This window comes from Rutilus rutilus (assembly GCF_951802725.1).
Source record: "Rutilus rutilus genome assembly, chromosome: 5".
In the NCBI taxonomy this organism is placed as follows: domain Eukaryota; kingdom Metazoa; phylum Chordata; class Actinopteri; order Cypriniformes; family Leuciscidae; genus Rutilus; species Rutilus rutilus.
In genome coordinates, this window is record NC_140213.1 from 20,941,424 (window position 1) to 20,962,477 (window position 21,054).

Genomic DNA, 21,054 nt, shown 5'->3' on the forward strand with positions numbered 1-21,054 from the left:
ATTAACAATAACAATAGGGTTTCAGCACTTCGTGCTTGAACCCCTAATAAGTGGCTAAAAAAGGGCCACAAAAAGGCCTCTAAAAAAAAAACTATAGGGTCTAGGCACTTGCCGCTTGCGCTGCTGCGTTCCAAAAACTTTATCAAGCCTTTTAACGTGTGCCTCGGAGAGGAAAAAGTATGTTTTTTGCCCTTTTAGCTCATTTATCATGGAAATGTGGTGATTTTTTTTTTTTACCTTTTAAACTGTGACACCTCCACTGATGGCCCGATCTCCATAAAAGTTTGCACGCTTCTTTAGAATAATATGGCGCATGTGCTCAGCTAATTTGGTGAAGTGCTGCTCTTTTTTCCCCCATTTTTCAGTCATTTAAATGTCATTTTGCATAGGATAATACAGAGGCCTTCTCACCTTTATGACAGTTAAAGCGCCCCACCAATGGCCCGACGTCCGTGAAAGTTTCCAAGCTTCTTTAGGATCACGTGACGCATGCGCATGCCCGATTTTGTGAGGTTGTATGCAAATCAGACAGCAAGATGGCCGCTTTCAGCCATTTCATGGGATTTGCCATAGAAATGCATCATTTTGACACCCTTTTAACAGTTATAGCGCCACCAAGTGGCCAGTCGCCACGTCCTTTTTCACGCGACCACAGAATGAGCTCGTACATACGCGTGCTGAGTTTGGTGCAAAAATCTCGTTCCGTTCACGAGTTATAGCCAATTAAGCAAAATGGGCTCCTCCCACTTCAAACGTTTTGGCGGCCCTTAGGGACCGTGAGCCCAAATTTTCACTTTTTTTTTGATAATTATTGACATTCGGACTCCAGAGAATCTTGCTGCACTGGTTTGGTTCCGGTCGGGCCAAAAACCTAGGACTAGTTCGCGAAAGTAGGTTTTGTGAAAAACCCCAAATACCCGAAAATTTTCCCAGGGTGACGAGCAAATCCGAGGCATGCACATGGTCCGCCTCGAGCCAAGGAATCCAACGATATAAGACACTTGAGCCTACGCCTCACGGTTGATGAGTTATGAGCCGTTTCGTACTTTTGACCGCTGTAGCGCCCCCGTCAGGCCGATCGGGGCGGGCCTTGGTGACGCTGTAGGCGGTGTGAGTACTATCAGCCCCCAAAGTTTCAAGTCTCTACGACTTACGGTTTGGTCTGCCCGATCAGTTTTATGTCTGAATGTTGCATCATGGGAAAATTAACAATAACAATAGGGTTTCAGCACTTCGTGCTTGAACCCCTAATAAGTGGCTAAAAAAGGGCCACAAAAAGGCCTCTAAAAAAAAAACTATAGGGTCTAGGCACTTGCCGCTTGCGCTGCTGCGTTCCAAAAACTTTATCAAGCCTTTTAACGTGTGCCTCGGAGAGGAAAAAGTATGTTTTTTGCCCTTTTAGCTCATTTATCATGGAAATGTGGTGATTTTTTTTTTTTACCTTTTAAACTGTGACACCTCCACTGATGGCCCGATCTCCATAAAAGTTTGCACGCTTCTTTAGAATAATATGGCGCATGTGCTCAGCTAATTTGGTGAAGTGCTGCTCTTTTTTCCCCCATTTTTCAGTCATTTAAATGTCATTTTGCATAGGATAATACAGAGGCCTTCTCACCTTTATGACAGTTAAAGCGCCCCACCAATGGCCCGACGTCCGTGAAAGTTTCCAAGCTTCTTTAGGATCACGTGACGCATGCGCATGCCCGATTTTGTGAGGTTGTATGCAAATCAGACAGCAAGATGGCCGCTTTCAGCCATTTCATGGGATTTGCCATAGAAATGCATCATTTTGACACCCTTTTAACAGTTATAGCGCCACCAAGTGGCCAGTCGCCACGTCCTTTTTCACGCGACCACAGAATGAGCTCGTACATACGCGTGCTGAGTTTGGTGCAAAAATCTCGTTCCGTTCACGAGTTATAGCCAATTAAGCAAAATGGGCTCCTCCCACTTCAAACGTTTTGGCGGCCCTTAGGGACCGTGAGCCCAAATTTTCACTTTTTTTTTGATAATTATTGACATTCGGACTCCAGAGAATCTTGCTGCACTGGTTTGGTTCCGGTCGGGCCAAAAACCTAGGACTAGTTCGCGAAAGTAGGTTTTGTGAAAAACCCCAAATACCCGAAAATTTTCCCAGGGTGACGAGCAAATCCGAGGCATGCACCTGGTCCGCCTCGAGCCAAGGAATCCAACGATATAAGACACTTGAGCCTACGCCTCACGGTTGATGAGTTATGAGCCGTTTCGTACTTTTGACCGCTGTAGCGCCCCCGTCAGGCCGATCGGGGCGGGCCTTGGTGACGCTGTAGGCGGTGTGAGTACTATCAGCCCCCAAAGTTTCAAGTCTCTACGACTTACGGTTTGGTCTGCCCGATCAGTTTTATGTCTGAATGTTGCATCATGGGAAAATTAACAATAACAATAGGGTTTCAGCACTTCGTGCTTGAACCCCTAATAAGTGGCTAAAAAAGGGCCACAAAAAGGCCTCTAAAAAAAAAACTATAGGGTCTAGGCACTTGCCGCTTGCGCTGCTGCGTTCCAAAAACTTTATCAAGCCTTTTAACGTGTGCCTCGGAGAGGAAAAAGTATGTTTTTTGCCCTTTTAGCTCATTTATCATGGAAATGTGGTGATTTTTTTTTTTACCTTTTAAACTGTGACACCTCCACTGATGGCCCGATCTCCATAAAAGTTTGCACGCTTCTTTAGAATAATATGGCGCATGTGCTCAGCTAATTTGGTGAAGTGCTGCTCTTTTTTCCCCCATTTTTCAGTCATTTAAATGTCATTTTGCATAGGATAATACAGAGGCCTTCTCACCTTTATGACAGTTAAAGCGCCCCACCAATGGCCCGACGTCCGTGAAAGTTTCCAAGCTTCTTTAGGATCACGTGACGCATGCGCATGCCCGATTTTGTGAGGTTGTATGCAAATCAGACAGCAAGATGGCCGCTTTCAGCCATTTCATGGGATTTGCCATAGAAATGCATCATTTTGACACCCTTTTAACAGTTATAGCGCCACCAAGTGGCCAGTCGCCACGTCCTTTTTCACGCGACCACAGAATGAGCTCGTACATACGCGTGCTGAGTTTGGTGCAAAAATCTCGTTCCGTTCACGAGTTATAGCCAATTAAGCAAAATGGGCTCCTCCCACTTCAAACGTTTTGGCGGCCCTTAGGGACCGTGAGCCCAAATTTTCACTTTTTTTTTGATAATTATTGACATTCGGACTCCAGAGAATCTTGCTGCACTGGTTTGGTTCCGGTCGGGCCAAAAACCTAGGACTAGTTCGCGAAAGTAGGTTTTGTGAAAAACCCCAAATACCCGAAAATTTTCCCAGGGTGACGAGCAAATCCGAGGCATGCACCTGGTCCGCCTCGAGCCAAGGAATCCAACGATATAAGACACTTGAGCCTACGCCTCACGGTTGATGAGTTATGAGCCGTTTCGTACTTTTGACCGCTGTAGCGCCCCCGTCAGGCCGATCGGGGCGGGCCTTGGTGACGCTGTAGGCGGTGTGAGTACTATCAGCCCCCAAAGTTTCAAGTCTCTACGACTTACGGTTTGGTCTGCCCGATCAGTTTTATGTCTGAATGTTGCATCATGGGAAAATTAACAATAACAATAGGGTTTCAGCACTTCGTGCTTGAACCCCTAATAAGTGGCTAAAAAAGGGCCACAAAAAGGCCTCTAAAAAAAAAACTATAGGGTCTAGGCACTTGCCGCTTGCGCTGCTGCGTTCCAAAAACTTTATCAAGCCTTTTAACGTGTGCCTCGGAGAGGAAAAAGTATGTTTTTTGCCCTTTTAGCTCATTTATCATGGAAATGTGGTGATTTTTTTTTTTTTACCTTTTAAACTGTGACACCTCCACTGATGGCCCGATCTCCATAAAAGTTTGCACGCTTCTTTAGAATAATATGGCGCATGTGCTCAGCTAATTTGGTGAAGTGCTGCTCTTTTTTCCCCCATTTTTCAGTCATTTAAATGTCATTTTGCATAGGATAATACAGAGGCCTTCTCACCTTTATGACAGTTAAAGCGCCCCACCAATGGCCCGACGTCCGTGAAAGTTTCCAAGCTTCTTTAGGATCACGTGACGCATGCGCATGCCCGATTTTGTGAGGTTGTATGCAAATCAGACAGCAAGATGGCCGCTTTCAGCCATTTCATGGGATTTGCCATAGAAATGCATCATTTTGACACCCTTTTAACAGTTATAGCGCCACCAAGTGGCCAGTCGCCACGTCCTTTTTCACGCGACCACAGAATGAGCTCGTACATACGCGTGCTGAGTTTGGTGCAAAAATCTCGTTCCGTTCACGAGTTATAGCCAATTAAGCAAAATGGGCTCCTCCCACTTCAAACGTTTTGGCGGCCCTTAGGGACCGTGAGCCCAAATTTTCACTTTTTTTTGATAATTATTGACATTCGGACTCCAGAGAATCTTGCTGCACTGGTTTGGTTCCGGTCGGGCCAAAAACCTAGGACTAGTTCGCGAAAGTAGGTTTTGTGAAAAACCCCAAATACCCGAAAATTTTCCCAGGGTGACGAGCAAATCCGAGGCATGCACCTGGTCCGCCTCGAGCCAAGGAATCCAACGATATAAGACACTTGAGCCTACGCCTCACGGTTGATGAGTTATGAGCCGTTTCGTACTTTTGACCGCTGTAGCGCCCCCGTCAGGCCGATCGGGGCGGGCCTTGGTGACGCTGTAGGCGGTGTGAGTACTATCAGCCCCCAAAGTTTCAAGTCTCTACGACTTACGGTTTGGTCTGCCCGATCAGTTTTATGTCTGAATGTTGCATCATGGGAAAATTAACAATAACAATAGGGTTTCAGCACTTCGTGCTTGAACCCCTAATAAGTGGCTAAAAAAGGGCCACAAAAAGGCCTCTAAAAAAAAAACTATAGGGTCTAGGCACTTGCCGCTTGCGCTGCTGCGTTCCAAAAACTTTATCAAGCCTTTTAACGTGTGCCTCGGAGAGGAAAAAGTATGTTTTTTGCCCTTTTAGCTCATTTATCATGGAAATGTGGTGATTTTTTTTTTTTACCTTTTAAACTGTGACACCTCCACTGATGGCCCGATCTCCATAAAAGTTTGCACGCTTCTTTAGAATAATATGGCGCATGTGCTCAGCTAATTTGGTGAAGTGCTGCTCTTTTTTCCCCCATTTTTCAGTCATTTAAATGTCATTTTGCATAGGATAATACAGAGGCCTTCTCACCTTTATGACAGTTAAAGCGCCCCACCAATGGCCCGACGTCCGTGAAAGTTTCCAAGCTTCTTTAGGATCACGTGACGCATGCGCATGCCCGATTTTGTGAGGTTGTATGCAAATCAGACAGCAAGATGGCCGCTTTCAGCCATTTCATGGGATTTGCCATAGAAATGCATCATTTTGACACCCTTTTAACAGTTATAGCGCCACCAAGTGGCCAGTCGCCACGTCCTTTTTCACGCGACCACAGAATGAGCTCGTACATACGCGTGCTGAGTTTGGTGCAAAAATCTCGTTCCGTTCACGAGTTATAGCCAATTAAGCAAAATGGGCTCCTCCCACTTCAAACGTTTTGGCGGCCCTTAGGGACCGTGAGCCCAAATTTTCACTTTTTTTTTGATAATTATTGACATTCGGACTCCAGAGAATCTTGCTGCACTGGTTTGGTTCCGGTCGGGCCAAAAACCTAGGACTAGTTCGCGAAAGTAGGTTTTGTGAAAAACCCCAAATACCCGAAAATTTTCCCAGGGTGACGAGCAAATCCGAGGCATGCACCTGGTCCGCCTCGAGCCAAGGAATCCAACGATATAAGACACTTGAGCCTACGCCTCACGGTTGATGAGTTATGAGCCGTTTCGTACTTTTGACCGCTGTAGCGCCCCCGTCAGGCCGATCGGGGCGGGCCTTGGTGACGCTGTAGGCGGTGTGAGTACTATCAGCCCCCAAAGTTTCAAGTCTCTACGACTTACGGTTTGGTCTGCCCGATCAGTTTTATGTCTGAATGTTGCATCATGGGAAAATTAACAATAACAATAGGGTTTCAGCACTTCGTGCTTGAACCCCTAAAAATCAGAGCAATTACAATAGGGTTTCAGCACTTCGTGCTTGAACCCCTAATTAAAGCTGCAAGCAGCATTTATCGGGGTTCAAGCATTTAAGGCCTTTAAGCACATAAGCATTTAAGACATTAAGATTTATTTAGAAAGCTTTTAACCACTGAAATAATAGATGGAAAAGTCCATTTACAGCCAATACAGGCAAGCTTTTTAACAGTTATAGCGCCACCTATTGTCCGATCTCCATGAAACTTTGCACGCTTGTTTACAATGTTATGGCACATATGCTCACCAATTTTTGTGAAGTTCTGAGTTTTCGTTTAGGATTTATAGGCTTTTGAGTGCATTGTGCCACGCCCATTTTCTTTATTACCCAATATACCCATGCGAAAAATGCTAAAGTTTAACTTTTTTTTGATAATTATTTATCTAGAGAGTCCATAGAATTGTCCTAGACTTGTTTGGTTCCGATCGGGCGAAAAACCTAGGACTAGTTCGCAAAAGTAGGTTTTTAACATAATTACAAATATTTAATGAACGGTTTGATTGACAGCAATAGTTCTTGAGGCAAAGTTGTTCAGCATGAGCAGATCTATCAAATGATATGCATTTTGTGACGATAAGTGTAACACCACGTGATTACAGAGCCATTAAACTCGTTAGCGCCAACTAGTGGCCGATTTCTTTCAAAATTCTTACAGACCTCTAGGGGCTTGAGCCGAACATGTCCACTGAGTTTCGTTCTGATCGGCCTCCGTTAACCTTGTCTAATAGGTGCTCAAACTTCATTGGCCGATGGCGGCCATGTTTTTCGAGATACACCAATGTCCTCATAGACATACATGGCACCTTGGACCAAGACACTGCATACCAATTTTCAAGTCAATCGGACAAACGGTCAGGTGGTTATAGCCTGTTTTATGTTTTTTTAATGTTATAGCGCCACCATGTGGCTAATCACCGCAATTTCTTTACTGTGACCTTAGATTGACCTCTTACACATGTGTACCAAGTTTGGTGAAGATAACTCATTTACTTCTGGAGTTATAGCCATTTTAGTAAAACTAGCTCCGCCTCCTTCGAACGTTTTGGCGCCCCTTAGCGACCGTGAATCGAAATTTAAACTTTTTTTTAATAATTATTTATATTCAGACTCCAGAGAACATTTCTGCACTGGTTTGGTTCCGATCGGACAAAAAACCTAGGACTAGTTCGCAAAAGTAGGTTTTGGACAAAATCCAAAATGGCGGAAAATTTGCATACCGGAAAGGAAATCCTTGAGGCCTTTTTTGTTCGGCTTGAGCCAAGGATTCCAATGATATAAGACACTTGAGTCTGAGACAAAGGGTTGGTGAGATTTAAGCAAAAATATGCCATTTTTTTGGTTTTTGCACTGTAGCGCCACCTATTGGCCAATCTGGCTCATATTTTGATAACCTCTCCTCGATTTTTGTACTACCATCTGGCAAAGTTTCAAGTCTCTAGCACTTACGGTTTGGGCTGTACGATGCGTTTTAGGGGAAAATAATAATAATAATAATAATTAAAGCTGCAAGCAGCATTTATCGGGGTTCAAGCATTTAAGGCCTTTAAGCACAAAAGCATCAAAAGTGATTAAGTTTTATTTACCAAGAATGTAACTACTGACATAACAGATGGAAAAGACCATTTACAGGAAATACCATAGGAAATATATGGTTTTAAAGCTTTTTAGCAGTTATAGTGCCACCTATAGTCCGATCTCCATAAAAATTGGCATGCTTGTTAATGATGTTATGTCACATATGCTCACCAATTTCTGTGAAGTTCTGAGTTTTTATTCAGGATTTATATGCTTTTTAGTGTTTTTTTGCCACGCCCCTTTTCTAAATGACCCTATTACAGCCATCTACATGCAAAAGTTCAACTTTTTTTTGATAATTATTGATCTAGAGTGTCCAGAGAATTGTCCTAGACTGGTTTGGTTCCGATCGGGCGAAAAACCTAGGACTAGTTCGCAAAAGTAGGTTTTTAACATGTTCGCGAATATTTAATGAACGGTTTGATTGACAGCAGTGGTTCTTGAGGCAAAGTTGTTTGGGATGAGGAAATCTATCAAATGATATGCATATTTTGTGGATGTGTGCAACACCACGTGATTACAGGGCCGAAAAAACTCGTTAGCGCCAACTAGTGGCCGATTTCTTTCAAAATTCTTACAGACCTCTTGGGCCATGAGTCGAACATGCCCATCGAGTTTCGTTCCGATCAGCCTCCGTTTACCTTGTCTAATAGGTGCTCAAACTTCATTGGCCGATGGTGGCCATGTTTTTTGAGATACGCCAATGTCCTCATAGACATACATGGCACCTTGGACCAAGACACTGCATACCAATTTTCAAGTCAATCGGACTAACGGTCAGGTGGTTATAGCCCTTTTCATGTTTTTTTCAAGTTATAGCGCCACCTAGTGTTCAATCGTCGCGATTTTTTTACTGTGACCTCAAATTGAACTCTTACACATCTGTACCAGGTTTGGTGAAGATATCTCATTTACTTCTCGAGTTATAGCCGTTTTAGTAAAATAGGCTCCTCCCACAACATACGTTTTGGCGCCCCTTAGCGACCATGAATCGAAATTTCAACTTTTTTTCGATAATTCTTGATAATCAGACTCCACAGAACATTTCTGCACTGGTTTGGTTCCGATCGGACGAAAAACCTAGGACTAGTTCGCAAAAGTAGGTTTTTGACAAAATTCAAAATGGCGGAAAATTTTCCCAGGCGGAAATGAAATCGGAGATATACGTTTTGTCCGTCTTGAGCCAAGGATTACAGTGATATAAGACACTTGAGTCTATGACAAACCGTCTAGGAGTTATAAGCGATTTCATACTTTTGCTTGCTATAGCGCCACCTATGGGCCAATCGGGGTCATACTTTGTCAACCTTTCCTCGATTTTTGTACTACCATCTGGCAAAGTTTCAAGTCTCCAGCACTTACGGTTTGGGCTGCACGATGCGTTTTACGGCAGAAGAATAATAATAAAAATCCTTACAATTACAATAGGGTTTCAGCACTTCGTGCTTGAACCCCTAATTAAAGCTGCAAGCAGCATTTATCGGGGTTCAAGCATTTAAGGCCTTTAAGCACATAAGCATTTAAGACATTAAGTTTTATTTGGAAAGCTTCTAACCACTGAAATAATAGATGGAAAAGACCATTTACAGCCAAAACAGGCAATTTACCATAGGAAATATATGGTTTTCAAAGCTTTTTAACAGTTATAGCGCCACCTATCGTCCGATCTTCATGAAATTTTACATGCTTGTTCAGAATGTTATGGCACATATGTTCACCAATTTTTGTGAAGTTCTGAATTTTCGTTTAGGATTTATAGGCTTTTGAGTGCATTTTGCCACGCCCATTTTCTTTATGACCCAATATACCCATGCGAAAAATGCTAAAGTTAAACTTTTCTTTGATAATTATTTATCTAGAGAGTCCATAGAATTGTCCTAGACTTGTTTGGTTCCGATCGGGCGAAAAACCTAGGACTAGTTCGCAAAAGTAGGTTTTTAACATAATTACGAATATTTAATGAACGGTTTGATTGACAGCAATAGTTCTTGAGGCAAAGTTGTTCAGCATGAGCAGATCTATCAAATGATATGCATTTTGTGACAATAAGTGTAACACCACGTGATTACAGAGCCATTAAACTCGTTAGCGCCAACTAGTGGCCGATTTCTTGAAAAATTCTTACAGACCTCTAGGGGCTTGAGCCGAACATGCCCACTGAGTTTCGTTCTGATTGGCCTCCGTTAACCTTGTCTAATAGGTGCTCAAACTTCATTGGCCGATGGCGGCCATGTTTTTCGAGATACACCAATGTCCTCATAGACATACATGGCACCTTGGACCAAGACACTGCATACCAATTTTCAAGTCAATCGGACAAACGGTCAGGTGGTTATAGCCTGTTTTATGTTTTTTTAATGTTATAGCGCCACCATGTGGCTAATCACCGCGATTTCTTTACTGTGACCTTAGATTGACCTCTTACACATGTGTACCAAGTTTGGTGAAGATAACTCATTTACTTCTGGAGTTATAGCCATTTTAGTAAAACTAGCTCCGCCTCCTTCGAACGTTTTGGCGCCCCTTAGCGACCGTGAATCGAAATTTAAACTTTTTTTTAATAATTATTTATACTCAGACTCCAGAGAACATTTCTGCACTGGTTTGGTTCCGATCGGACAAAAAACCTAGGACTAGTTCGCAAAAGTAGGTTTTGGACAAAATCCAAAATGGCGGAAAATTTGCATACCGGAAAGGAAATCTTTGAGGCCTTTTTTGTTCGGCTTGAGCCAAGGATTCCAATGATATAAGACACTTGAGTCTGTGACAAAGGGTTGGTGAGATTTAAGCAAAAATATGCCATTTTTTTGGTTTTTGCACTGTAGCGCCACCTATTGGCCAATCTGGCTCATATTTTGATAACCTCTCCTCGATTTTTGTACTACCATCTGGCAAAGTTTCAAGTCTCTAGCACTTACGGTTTGGGCTGTACGATGCGTTTTAGGGGAAAATAATAATAATAATAATAAAAATCCTTACAATAACAATAGGGTTTCAGCACTTCGTGCTTGAACCCCTAATTAAAGCTGCAAGCAGCATTTAGCGGGGTTCAAGCATTTAGGGTCTTTAAGCACATAAGGCAGTTTAGTGAGTTGTCTGAGTTTTTGTTTAGGATTTACAGGCTTTTGAGTGTTTTTTGCCATACCCATTTTCTAAATGATCCTGTTATGGCTACCCAATGGGTAAAGTTAAAGTTTTTTATATAATTAATAATCTAGAGCTTCCAGAGAATTGTACTGAACAAATTGATTGACAGCAGTAGTTCTTGAGGCAAAGTTGTTCAGTATGAGGAGATCTATCAAATGATATGCATCACGTGATTACATAGCCGTAAAACCTGTTAGCGTCAACTAGTGGCTGATTTTTCAAAATTCTTACAGACCTCTAGGGCCACGAGTCGAACATGCCCACCGAGTTTCGTTCTGATCGGCCTCCGTTAAGAGCAAACTAACAGCTTTGAATTAAAATGGTGAGGTATCCTGTTGTAAACATCAACCATGCCTGTTGACAGTTCTCTTTTGTGGGAAGGGAATGAAAAGTTCTCAAATCCGCAGCACAGCCTCAGACATAACATTTATATCCATGATCTGCCATTTTCACTATTGTCCTTGCTTGCTTCTTCACAATACCTGCAGATCTTCTGATGATTCGGCTGTGCAGGTCCACATTAACACTGCCTGGCCTAGAACATGGACTGGAAAATGCAAATTTGGGGGGTATAAATATTAATGATCCTGACTCCAACGTCACAGTCGGTGTTATGGTGGGATTCACTCATTTTTCAGCGGTCTTTTGCAAACAGGAGATTTACACATGAAGGAGGAAACAATGGTATTTGAGGCTCACGGTATGTCAGTTCCATGTCCAGAACTCTTATCATTCAACTATGCCAAGATAAATACAGTTTTCAATTGTATGGCACCTTTAAAATAGATGATTAGTAATATAATGCTTACTTGGAGTCTGAAATGGCTTTAACAAAAGAAGAAAAATATTCTTAGATTTCTGTTCATTCTAATCATGTACAAATAAAGTAGCACAGTAAGATTACATTTATTTGAATGCATTAGTGAGTGTGTGATTGTGCTGTGTGTGCAGCGTGTCAATACTAAAAGTGAAGGTGTAGTTGATATCTTTGGTGATAATATCTGTAGTAATCATAAAAAAACAATTAAGAAATAAAGAATTAAAATTACAAATAATATTCTATTAAGATATGAGTTACAATAACATGATTTGCAATAGTAATAATATCAATAATATATGCACAATACACACAGATTAGACTATCAGGTCTGTGTTTTACAAAAACATTAGTATTGCAGCCAATGTGAGTCTGTGGGATTTATAAACAGACAAAATATGATTTGAAATGTTATTTTAATGATTTTATTAAGTTTAAATAATATTTCAAATGGAAAAAAAATGAAATATAATATTTTAGTGAGCAGAATGAACCAATGAGTGTTCTTCATCTGGTGGTTAAAATGTAAATGAAAACAATAATACTTAAACAATAATACTTAATACACTAACCATGCTTGAACACACACATGCACACACATTTTGTTGTAGATGGAGATATTTAAAATAAAAGATAGGTAACAAAATGATAATTGCAAATCTCCTCTGTATAACACCATTTTCAGATTTCAAATTAATCACTGAGAGGCAGAATTGTTCAAACTGAGAGCTCAGTACAAATGAAGTGATAAACTTTGACAAAACATGACTGTGTTATAATAGGTGATTTTCATGCAAGTAATTTGATATAGTCCAAAAACTAATGCAAAAGCACAGATGAAAATATTTTATTAAGTAGAATGTCCTGCAGAGGGCAGTAGAAGACCACTAATTGACTCACTTTCATTTGAAAGACTTTTTTATCCACCAGTAAAACAAAGCAGTTTCTCCATGTTCTTTCCATTAAGCATGCTTACACACACAGACACACACACAAACACATCCACACACACACACACACACACACACACACACACACAAAGACAAATATGTTTTCAATGTTTTTAGGATGTGATATTGTGAAAATATCTTCATCTCCTCATCTTGAACAACTTTGCCTCAAGAATCACTAATGTCAATCAAACCGTTCATAATCATAATAAAAAAATAAAATATATACAAATATCATAATAAAAAAAACATCATAATAAAAAAGATTGCTTCTTAAAGCATTTGTTTATTTCCCAATACTGAAGCGAATTAAAAGATCATGCGTAATCCTGCTGCTCCCTCTAGTGGACAACAGTGGTATTATAGCTTACATTTTACAGTTGAGGTGTTTGAATGAATGAATGGGAATTAGTTTTTTTACTTATATCTCAGGAACCAAAAGGCGAAAAATTCTGAAACTCAGAGCATAGATAGTGCTTGAGGAGCCCTGTTGAATGAGACCATCAAGGTGTTTTTGGGCGATTGGGGCTGGGAGTTATGACTGTTATAAGGCATATCTGTTCGGGCTATTATCTCTGGAATGCCCAGGGCAGATAACACCACATTTGAATCGAAGCTAGCCAAGGACGTGCCCTTTCCAACGAGCTCTTACACAATGTTCGGGGTGGTCTGGGTCGGGAGTAATGGCCGTTGAAAATCGGGGGTCCCGCGGGCTGGCGATGCGCGGGGGGCGCGCTCCCGAGGCCCGCGACGACACGTTTCGATCAAGAGCCCGGAGAGGTCCTCACCATCAAAATTTGAGCGCGCAACGACTTTCCGTTTTCGAGTTATGAATGAATTTGTATTCGGGGGCGTGGCTTAAATGCCGTTATACTTTCGTTTCATTTCATTCACTTACTTTCGCCCATTTCCATATCTCAGTGTAACACAATTGTCAATAGTAATACTCAATAGATGAGTTTTGACAAAATGTGATTGTAAATGTTAAAATAATGATTTTATAAAGTCTAAATATGAATTTTATAACAATATTAGGGAGTAGTATGATGAAATGACAGCAGGGGGCAGTAAAATACCACTTATTGGCTTAATATGTCATTATATTCATATAAAATCACCTTTTGAAGAAGTTAAACTTTTTTTCTGATAATTATTGATCTAGAGAGTTCAGAGAATTGTGCTGCACTGGTTTTGAACATTATGATATGAACATTATACGATAATAGATAGAAGACACCATTTACAGCAAATACAGGCAATTTACCATAGGAAATATATGGCTTTAAAGCATTTTAACAGTTATAGCGCCACCTATGCTCCGATCTCCATAAAAATGTCCATGCTTCTTTAGCATGTTATGTCACATATGCTCATCAATTTTTGTGAAGTTCTGAGTTTTCATTTAGGATTTATAGGCTTTTTAGTGTATTTTGCCACGCCCATTTTCTAAATGACCCTATTACAGCCATCCAAATGCAAAAGTTCAACTTTTTTTCGATAATTATTGATCTAGAGAGTCCAGAGAATTACCCTAGACTGGTCTGGTTCTGATCGGGCAAAAAACCAGGGACTAGTTCGCAAAAGTAGGTTTTTAACATGTTTGCGAATATTTAATGAACAGTTTGATTGACAGTAGTGGTTCTTGAGGCAAAGTTGTTCAGCATGAGCAGATCTATCAAATGATATGCATAATGTGACAATAAGTTTAACACCACGTGATTACAGAGCCATAAAACTCGTTAGCGCCAACTAGTGGCCGATTTCTTTCAAAAATCTTACATACCTCTAGGGCCATGAGTTGAACATGCCCATCGAGTTTTGTTCCGATCGGCCTCCGTTAACCTTGTCTAATAGGTGCTCAACTTCATTGGCCGATGGCGGCCATGTTTTTCGAGATACGCCAATGTCCTCATACACATACATGGCACCCTGGACCATGAGACTGCATACCAATTTTCAAGTCAATTGGACTAACAGGTCAGGTGGTTATAGCCCTTTTCATGTTTTTTTCATGTTATAACGCCACCTAGTGTTCAATCGTCGCGATTTTTTTACTGTTACCCCAGATTGAACTCATACACATGTGTTCCGAGTTTGGTGAAAATATCTAATTTCGTTCATGAGTTATAACCATTTTAGTAAACTGGCTCCGCCTCCTGCGAACGTTTTGACGCCCCTTAGCAACCGTGGATCGAAATTTCAACTTTTTTTCGATAATTACTGATAATCAGACTCCAGAGAACATTTCTGCACTGGTTTGGTTCCGATTGGCCAAAAAAACCCTCTACTAGTTTGCAAAAGTAGGTTTTAGACAAAATTCAAAATGGCGGAAAAATTTGCATACCGGAAATGAAATTGAAGATATGCATTTTGTCCGTCTTGAGACAAGGATTACAGTGATATAAGACACTTGAGTCTGTGATAAAGGGTTAAGGAGATTTAAGCAAAACCGTGATTTTTTTTGGTTTTTGGCACTATAGCGCCACCTATGGGCCAATCGGGGTCATACTCTCTGAACCTCTCCTCGATTTTTGTACTACCTTCTGGCCAAGTTTCAAGTCTCTAGCACTTACGGTTTGGGCTGCACGATGCGTTTTACGGCAGAAGAATAATAATAATAATTAAAGCTGCAAGCAGCATTTATCGGGGTTCAAGCAGTTAAGGCCTTTAAGACCTTTAAGCACAAAAGCATCAAAAGTTATTAAGTTTTATTTAGCAAGCATTTAACCACTGACATATATGACTCCAACGTCACAGTCAGTGTTATGCTGGGATTCACTCATTTTTCAGCGGTCTTTTGCAAACAGGAGATTTACACATGAAGGAGAAAACAATGGTGTTTGAGGCTCACGGTATGTCAGTTCCATGTCCAGAACTCTTATCATTCAACTATGCCAAGATAAATACAGTTTTCAATTGTATGGCACCTTTAAAATAGATGATTAGTAATGTAATGCTTACTTGCAGTCTGAAATGGCTTTAACAAAAGAAGAAAAATATTCTTAGATTTCTGTTCATTCTAATCATGTACAAATAAAGTAGCACAGTAAGATTACATTTATTTGAATGCATTAGTGAGTGTGTGATTGTGCTGTGTGTGCAGCTTATCAATACTAAAAGTGAAGGTGTAGTTGATATCTTTGGTGATAATATCTGTAATCATAAAAAACAAAAACAATTAAGAAATAAAGAATTAAAATTACAAATAATATTCTATTAAGATATGAGTTACAATAACATGATTTGTAATAGTAATAATATCAATAATATATGCACAATACACACAGTTTAGACTATCAGGTCTGTGTTTTACAAAAACATTAGTATTGCAGCCAATGTGAGTCTGTGGGATTTATAAACAGACAAAATATGATTTGAAATGTTATTTTAATGATTTTATTAAGTTTAAACAATATTTCAAATGGGAAAAAAAATGAAAAATAATATTTTAGTGGGTAGAATGAACCAATGAGTGTTCTTCTTCTGGTGGTTAAAATGTAAATGAAAACAATAATACTTAAACAATAATACTTAATACACTAACCATGCTTGAACACACACATGCACACATTTTGTTGTAGATGTAGATATTTAAAATAAAAGATAGGTAACAAAATGATAATTGCAAATCTCCTCTGTATAACACCATTTTCAGATTTCAAATTAATCACTGAGAGGCAGAATTGTTCAAACTGAGAGCTCAGTACAAATGAAGTGATAAACTTTGACAAAACATGATTGTGTTATAATAGGTGATTTTCATGCAAGTAATTTTATATAGTCCAAAACTTAATGCAAAAGCACAGATGAAAATATTTTATTAAGTAGAATGTCCTGCAGAGGGCAGTAGAAGACCACTAATTGACTCACTTTCATTTGAAAGACTTTTTTATCCACCAGTAAAACAAAGCAGTTTCTCCATGTTCTTTCCATTAAGCATGCTTACACACACAGACACACACACAGACACAAACACATCCACACACACAAAGACAAATGTTTTCAATGTTTTTAGGATGTGATATTGTGAAAATATCTTCATCTCCTCATCCTGAACAACTTTGACTCAAGAATTACTAATGTCAATCAAACCGTTCATAATCATAATAAAAAATATATATATATATATATATACAAATATCATAATAAAATAAAAAAACATCATAAAAAAAGATTGCTTCTTAAAGCATTTGTTTATTTCCCAATACTGAAAGCGAATTAAAAGATCATGCGTAATCCTGCTGCTCCCTCTAGTGGACAACAGTGGAATTACAGTCTCCATCTTACAGTTGAAGTGTTTGAATGAATGAATGGGAATTTGGTTTTTCACTTATATCTCGGGAACCAGAAGGCGAAAAATTCTGAAACTCAGAGCATAGATAGTGCTTGAGGAGTCCTGTTGAATGAGACCATCGCAGTGTTTTTGGGCGATTGGGCCCGGGAGTTATGAGGCATATTATTTTGGGGCTTTTATCTCTGGAATGCCCAGGGCAAATTACACCACATTTGAATCGATGCTAGCCAAGGACGCGCCCTTTCCAACGAGCTCTCACACAAGGTTCGGGGTGGTCTGGGTCGGGAGTTACGGGCGTTCAAAGTCGGGGTCCCGCGGACTAACGATCCGCGGGGGGGGGGCGCTCCCGAGGCCCGCGACCATACGTTTCGATCAAGAGCCCGGAGACGTCCTTACCATCAAAATTTGAGCGCGCAGCGACTTTCCGTTTTCGAGTTATGAGTGAATTTGTACTGGGGGGGCGTGGCCTAAATGGCGGCCTCCGTTTTTACTTTCGTTTCTGGATTCCATTCATTAATGTGACACAATTGTCAATAGTAATACTTCAATAGATGAGTTTTGACAAAATGTGATTGTAAATGTTAAAATAATGATTTTATAAAGTCTAAATATGAATTATATAGCAATATTAGGGAGTAGTATGATGAAATGACAGCAGGGGGCAGTACAATACCACTTATTGGCTTAATATGCCATGTTATATATTTTTTTACATTTTTAACTGTTATAGAGGCAAATTTTGTCCGATCTGTCTGAAATTTTTCATACTTCTTAAGAGTCACATGTTCTGACTTGTTTTTATTAAAGAGATATAGGCTTTTGGAGACACTTGGTCAAGGCTACATATTGAAGTGACACTATTATAGCCATCCAAATGAAGAAGTTATACTTTTTCTGATAATTATTGATCTAGAGAGTCCAGAGAATTGCACTGCACTGGTTTTGAACATTATTATATGAACATTATATGATTATATGAAAATACCATTTACAGCCAATACGGGCAATTTACCATATAATATATGATTTTAAAGCTTTTTAACAGTTATAGCGCCACCTATCGTCCGATCTCCATAGAAATTTTCATGCTTGTTAATGATGTTATGTCACATATGCTGACCAATTTTTGTGAAGTTCTGAGTTTTTATTTAGGATTTATAGGCTTTTTAATGTATTTTGACACGCCCATTTTATAAATTACCCTATTACAGCCATCCAAATGCAAAAGTTCAACTTTTTTTCGATAATTATTGATCTAGAGAGTCCAGAGAATTGTCCTAGACTGGTCTGGTTCCGATCGGGCAAAAAACCTAGGACTAGTTCGCAAAAGTAGGTTTTTAACATATTAATGAATAATTAATGAACAGTTTGATTGACAGCAATGGTTCTTGAGGCAAAGTTGTTCAGGATGAGGAGATCTATCAAATGATATGCATATTGTGTGGATATTTGTAACACCACGTGATTACAGAGCCGTAAAACTCGTTAGCGCCAACTAGTGGCCGATTTCTTTCAAAATTCTTACAGACCTTTAGGGCCATGAGCCGAACATGCCCATTGAGTTTCGTTCCGATCGGCCTCCGTTAACCTTGTCTAATAGGTGCTCAAACTTCGTTGGCCGATGGCGGCCATGTTTTTTGAGATACGCCAATGTCCTCATACACATACATGGCACCTTGGACCAAGACACTGCATACCAATTTTCAAGTCAATCGGACTAACGGTCAGGTGGTTATAGCCTGTTTTATGTTTTTTTCATTTTATAGCGCCACCATGAGGCCAATCGTCGCGATTTTTTTACTGTGACCCCAGAGTAAGCTCATACACATGTGTACCAAGTTTGGTGAAGATACCTCATTTACATCGGGAGTTATAGCCATTTTAGTAAAATAGGCCCCTCCCACAACGTACGTTTTGGCGCCCCTTAGCGACCGTGAATCGAAATTTCCACTTTTTTTCGATAATTATTGATATTCAGTCTCCAGAGAACATTTCTGCACTAGTTTGGTTCCAATCGGGCAAAAAACCAGGGACTAGTTCGCAAAAGTAGATTTTTGACAAAATTCAAAATGGCGGAAAATCTATCATGGCGGAAATGAAATCGGAGATATACGTTTTGTTCGTCAGGCGTCCAGCTTTCCAATGATATAAGACACTTGAGTCTACGACAAACGGTCTAGGAGTTATGAGCAGTTTCGCGCTTTTGGTTGTTATAGCGCCACCTATGGGCCAATCAGGGTCATAATCTCTGAACCTTTCCTCGATTTTTGTACTACCATCTGTCAAAGTTTCAAAGTTCCAGCTCTTACGGTTTGGGCTGCACGATGCGTTTTACGGCGGAATAATAATAATAATAATAATAATAATAATAATAATAATAATAATAATAATAATTAAAGCTGCAAGCAGCATTTATCGGGGTTCAAGCATTTAAGGCCTTTAAGCACATAAGCATTTAAGACATTAAGTTTTATTTAGAAAGCTTTTAACCACTGAAATAATAGATGGAAAAGTCCATTTACAGCCAATACAGGCAATTTACCATAGGAAATATATGGTTTTCAAACCTTTTTAACAGTTATAGCGCCACCTATGGTCCGATCAACATGAAATTTGGCATGCTTGTTTAGAATATTATGGCACATATGCTCACCAATTTTCGTGAAGTTCTGAGTTTTCGTTTAGGATTTATAAGCTTTTGAGTGCATTTTGCCACGCCCATTTTCTTTATGACCCAATTATAGCCATACGAAAAATTCAAAAGTTCAACTTTTTTTCGATAATTATTGATCTAGAGAGTCCAGAGAATTGTCCTAGACTGGTCTGGTTCCGATCGGGCGAAAAACCAGGGACTAGTTCGCAAAAGTAGGTTTTTAACATATTCGCGAATAATTAATGAACGATTTGATTGACAGCTATGGTTCTTGAGGCAATGTTGTTCAGCATGAGCAGATCTATCAAATGATATGCATTTTGTGACAATAAGTGTAACACCACGTGATTACAGAGCCGTAAAACTCGTTAGCGCCAACTAGTGGCCGATTTCTTTCAAAATTCTTACAGACCTCTAGGGCTATGAGTTGAACATGCCCATCGAGTTTCGTTCCGATCGGCCTCCGTTAACCTTGTCTAATAGGTGCTCAAACTTCATTGGCCGATGGCGGCCATGTTTTTCGAGATACGCCAATGTCCTCATAGACATACATGACACCTTGGGCCAAGACACTGCATACCAATTTTCAAGTCAATCGGACAAACGGTCAGGTGGTTATAGCCTGTTTTATGTTTTTTTAATGTTATAGCGCCACCATGTGGCTAATCACCGCGATTTCTTTACTGTGACTTTAGATTGACCTCTTACACATGTGTACCAAGTTTGGTGAAGATAACTCATTTACTTCTGGAGTTATAGCCATTTTAGTAAAACTAGCTCCGCCTCCTTTGAACGTTTTGGCGCCCCTTAGCGACCGTGAATCAAAATTTAAACTTTTTTTTAATAATTATTGATATTCAGACTCCAGAGAACATTTCTGCACTTGTTTGGTTCCGATCGGACAAAAAACCTAGGACTAGTTCGCAAAAGTAGGTTTTGGACAAAATCCAAAATGGCGGAAAATTTGCATACCGGAAAGGAAATCCTTGAGGCCTTTTTTGTTCGGCTTGAGCCAAGGATTCCAATGATATAAGACACTTGAGTCTGTGACAAAGGGTTGGTGAGATTTAAGCAAAAATATGGCATTTTTTTGGTTTTTGCACTGTAGCGCCACCTATTGGCCAATCTGGCTCATATTTTGATAACCTCTCCTCGATTTTTGTACTACCATATGGCAAAGTTTCAAGTCTCTAGCACTTACGGTTTGGGCTGCACGATGCGTTTTACGGCAGAAGAAAAATAATAATAATAAAAATCCTTACAATTACAATAGGGTTTCAGCACTTCGTGCTTGAACCCCTAATTAAAGCTGCAAGCAGCATTTAGCGGGGTTCAAGCATTTAGGGTCTTTAAGCACATAAGGCAGTTTAGTGAGTTTTTGTTTAGGATTTACAGGCTTTTGAGTGTTTTTTGCCATACCCATTTTCTAAATGATCCTGTTATGGCTACCCAATGGGTAAAGTTAAAGTTTTTTATATAATTAATAATCTAGAGCTTCCAGAGAATTGTACTGCAC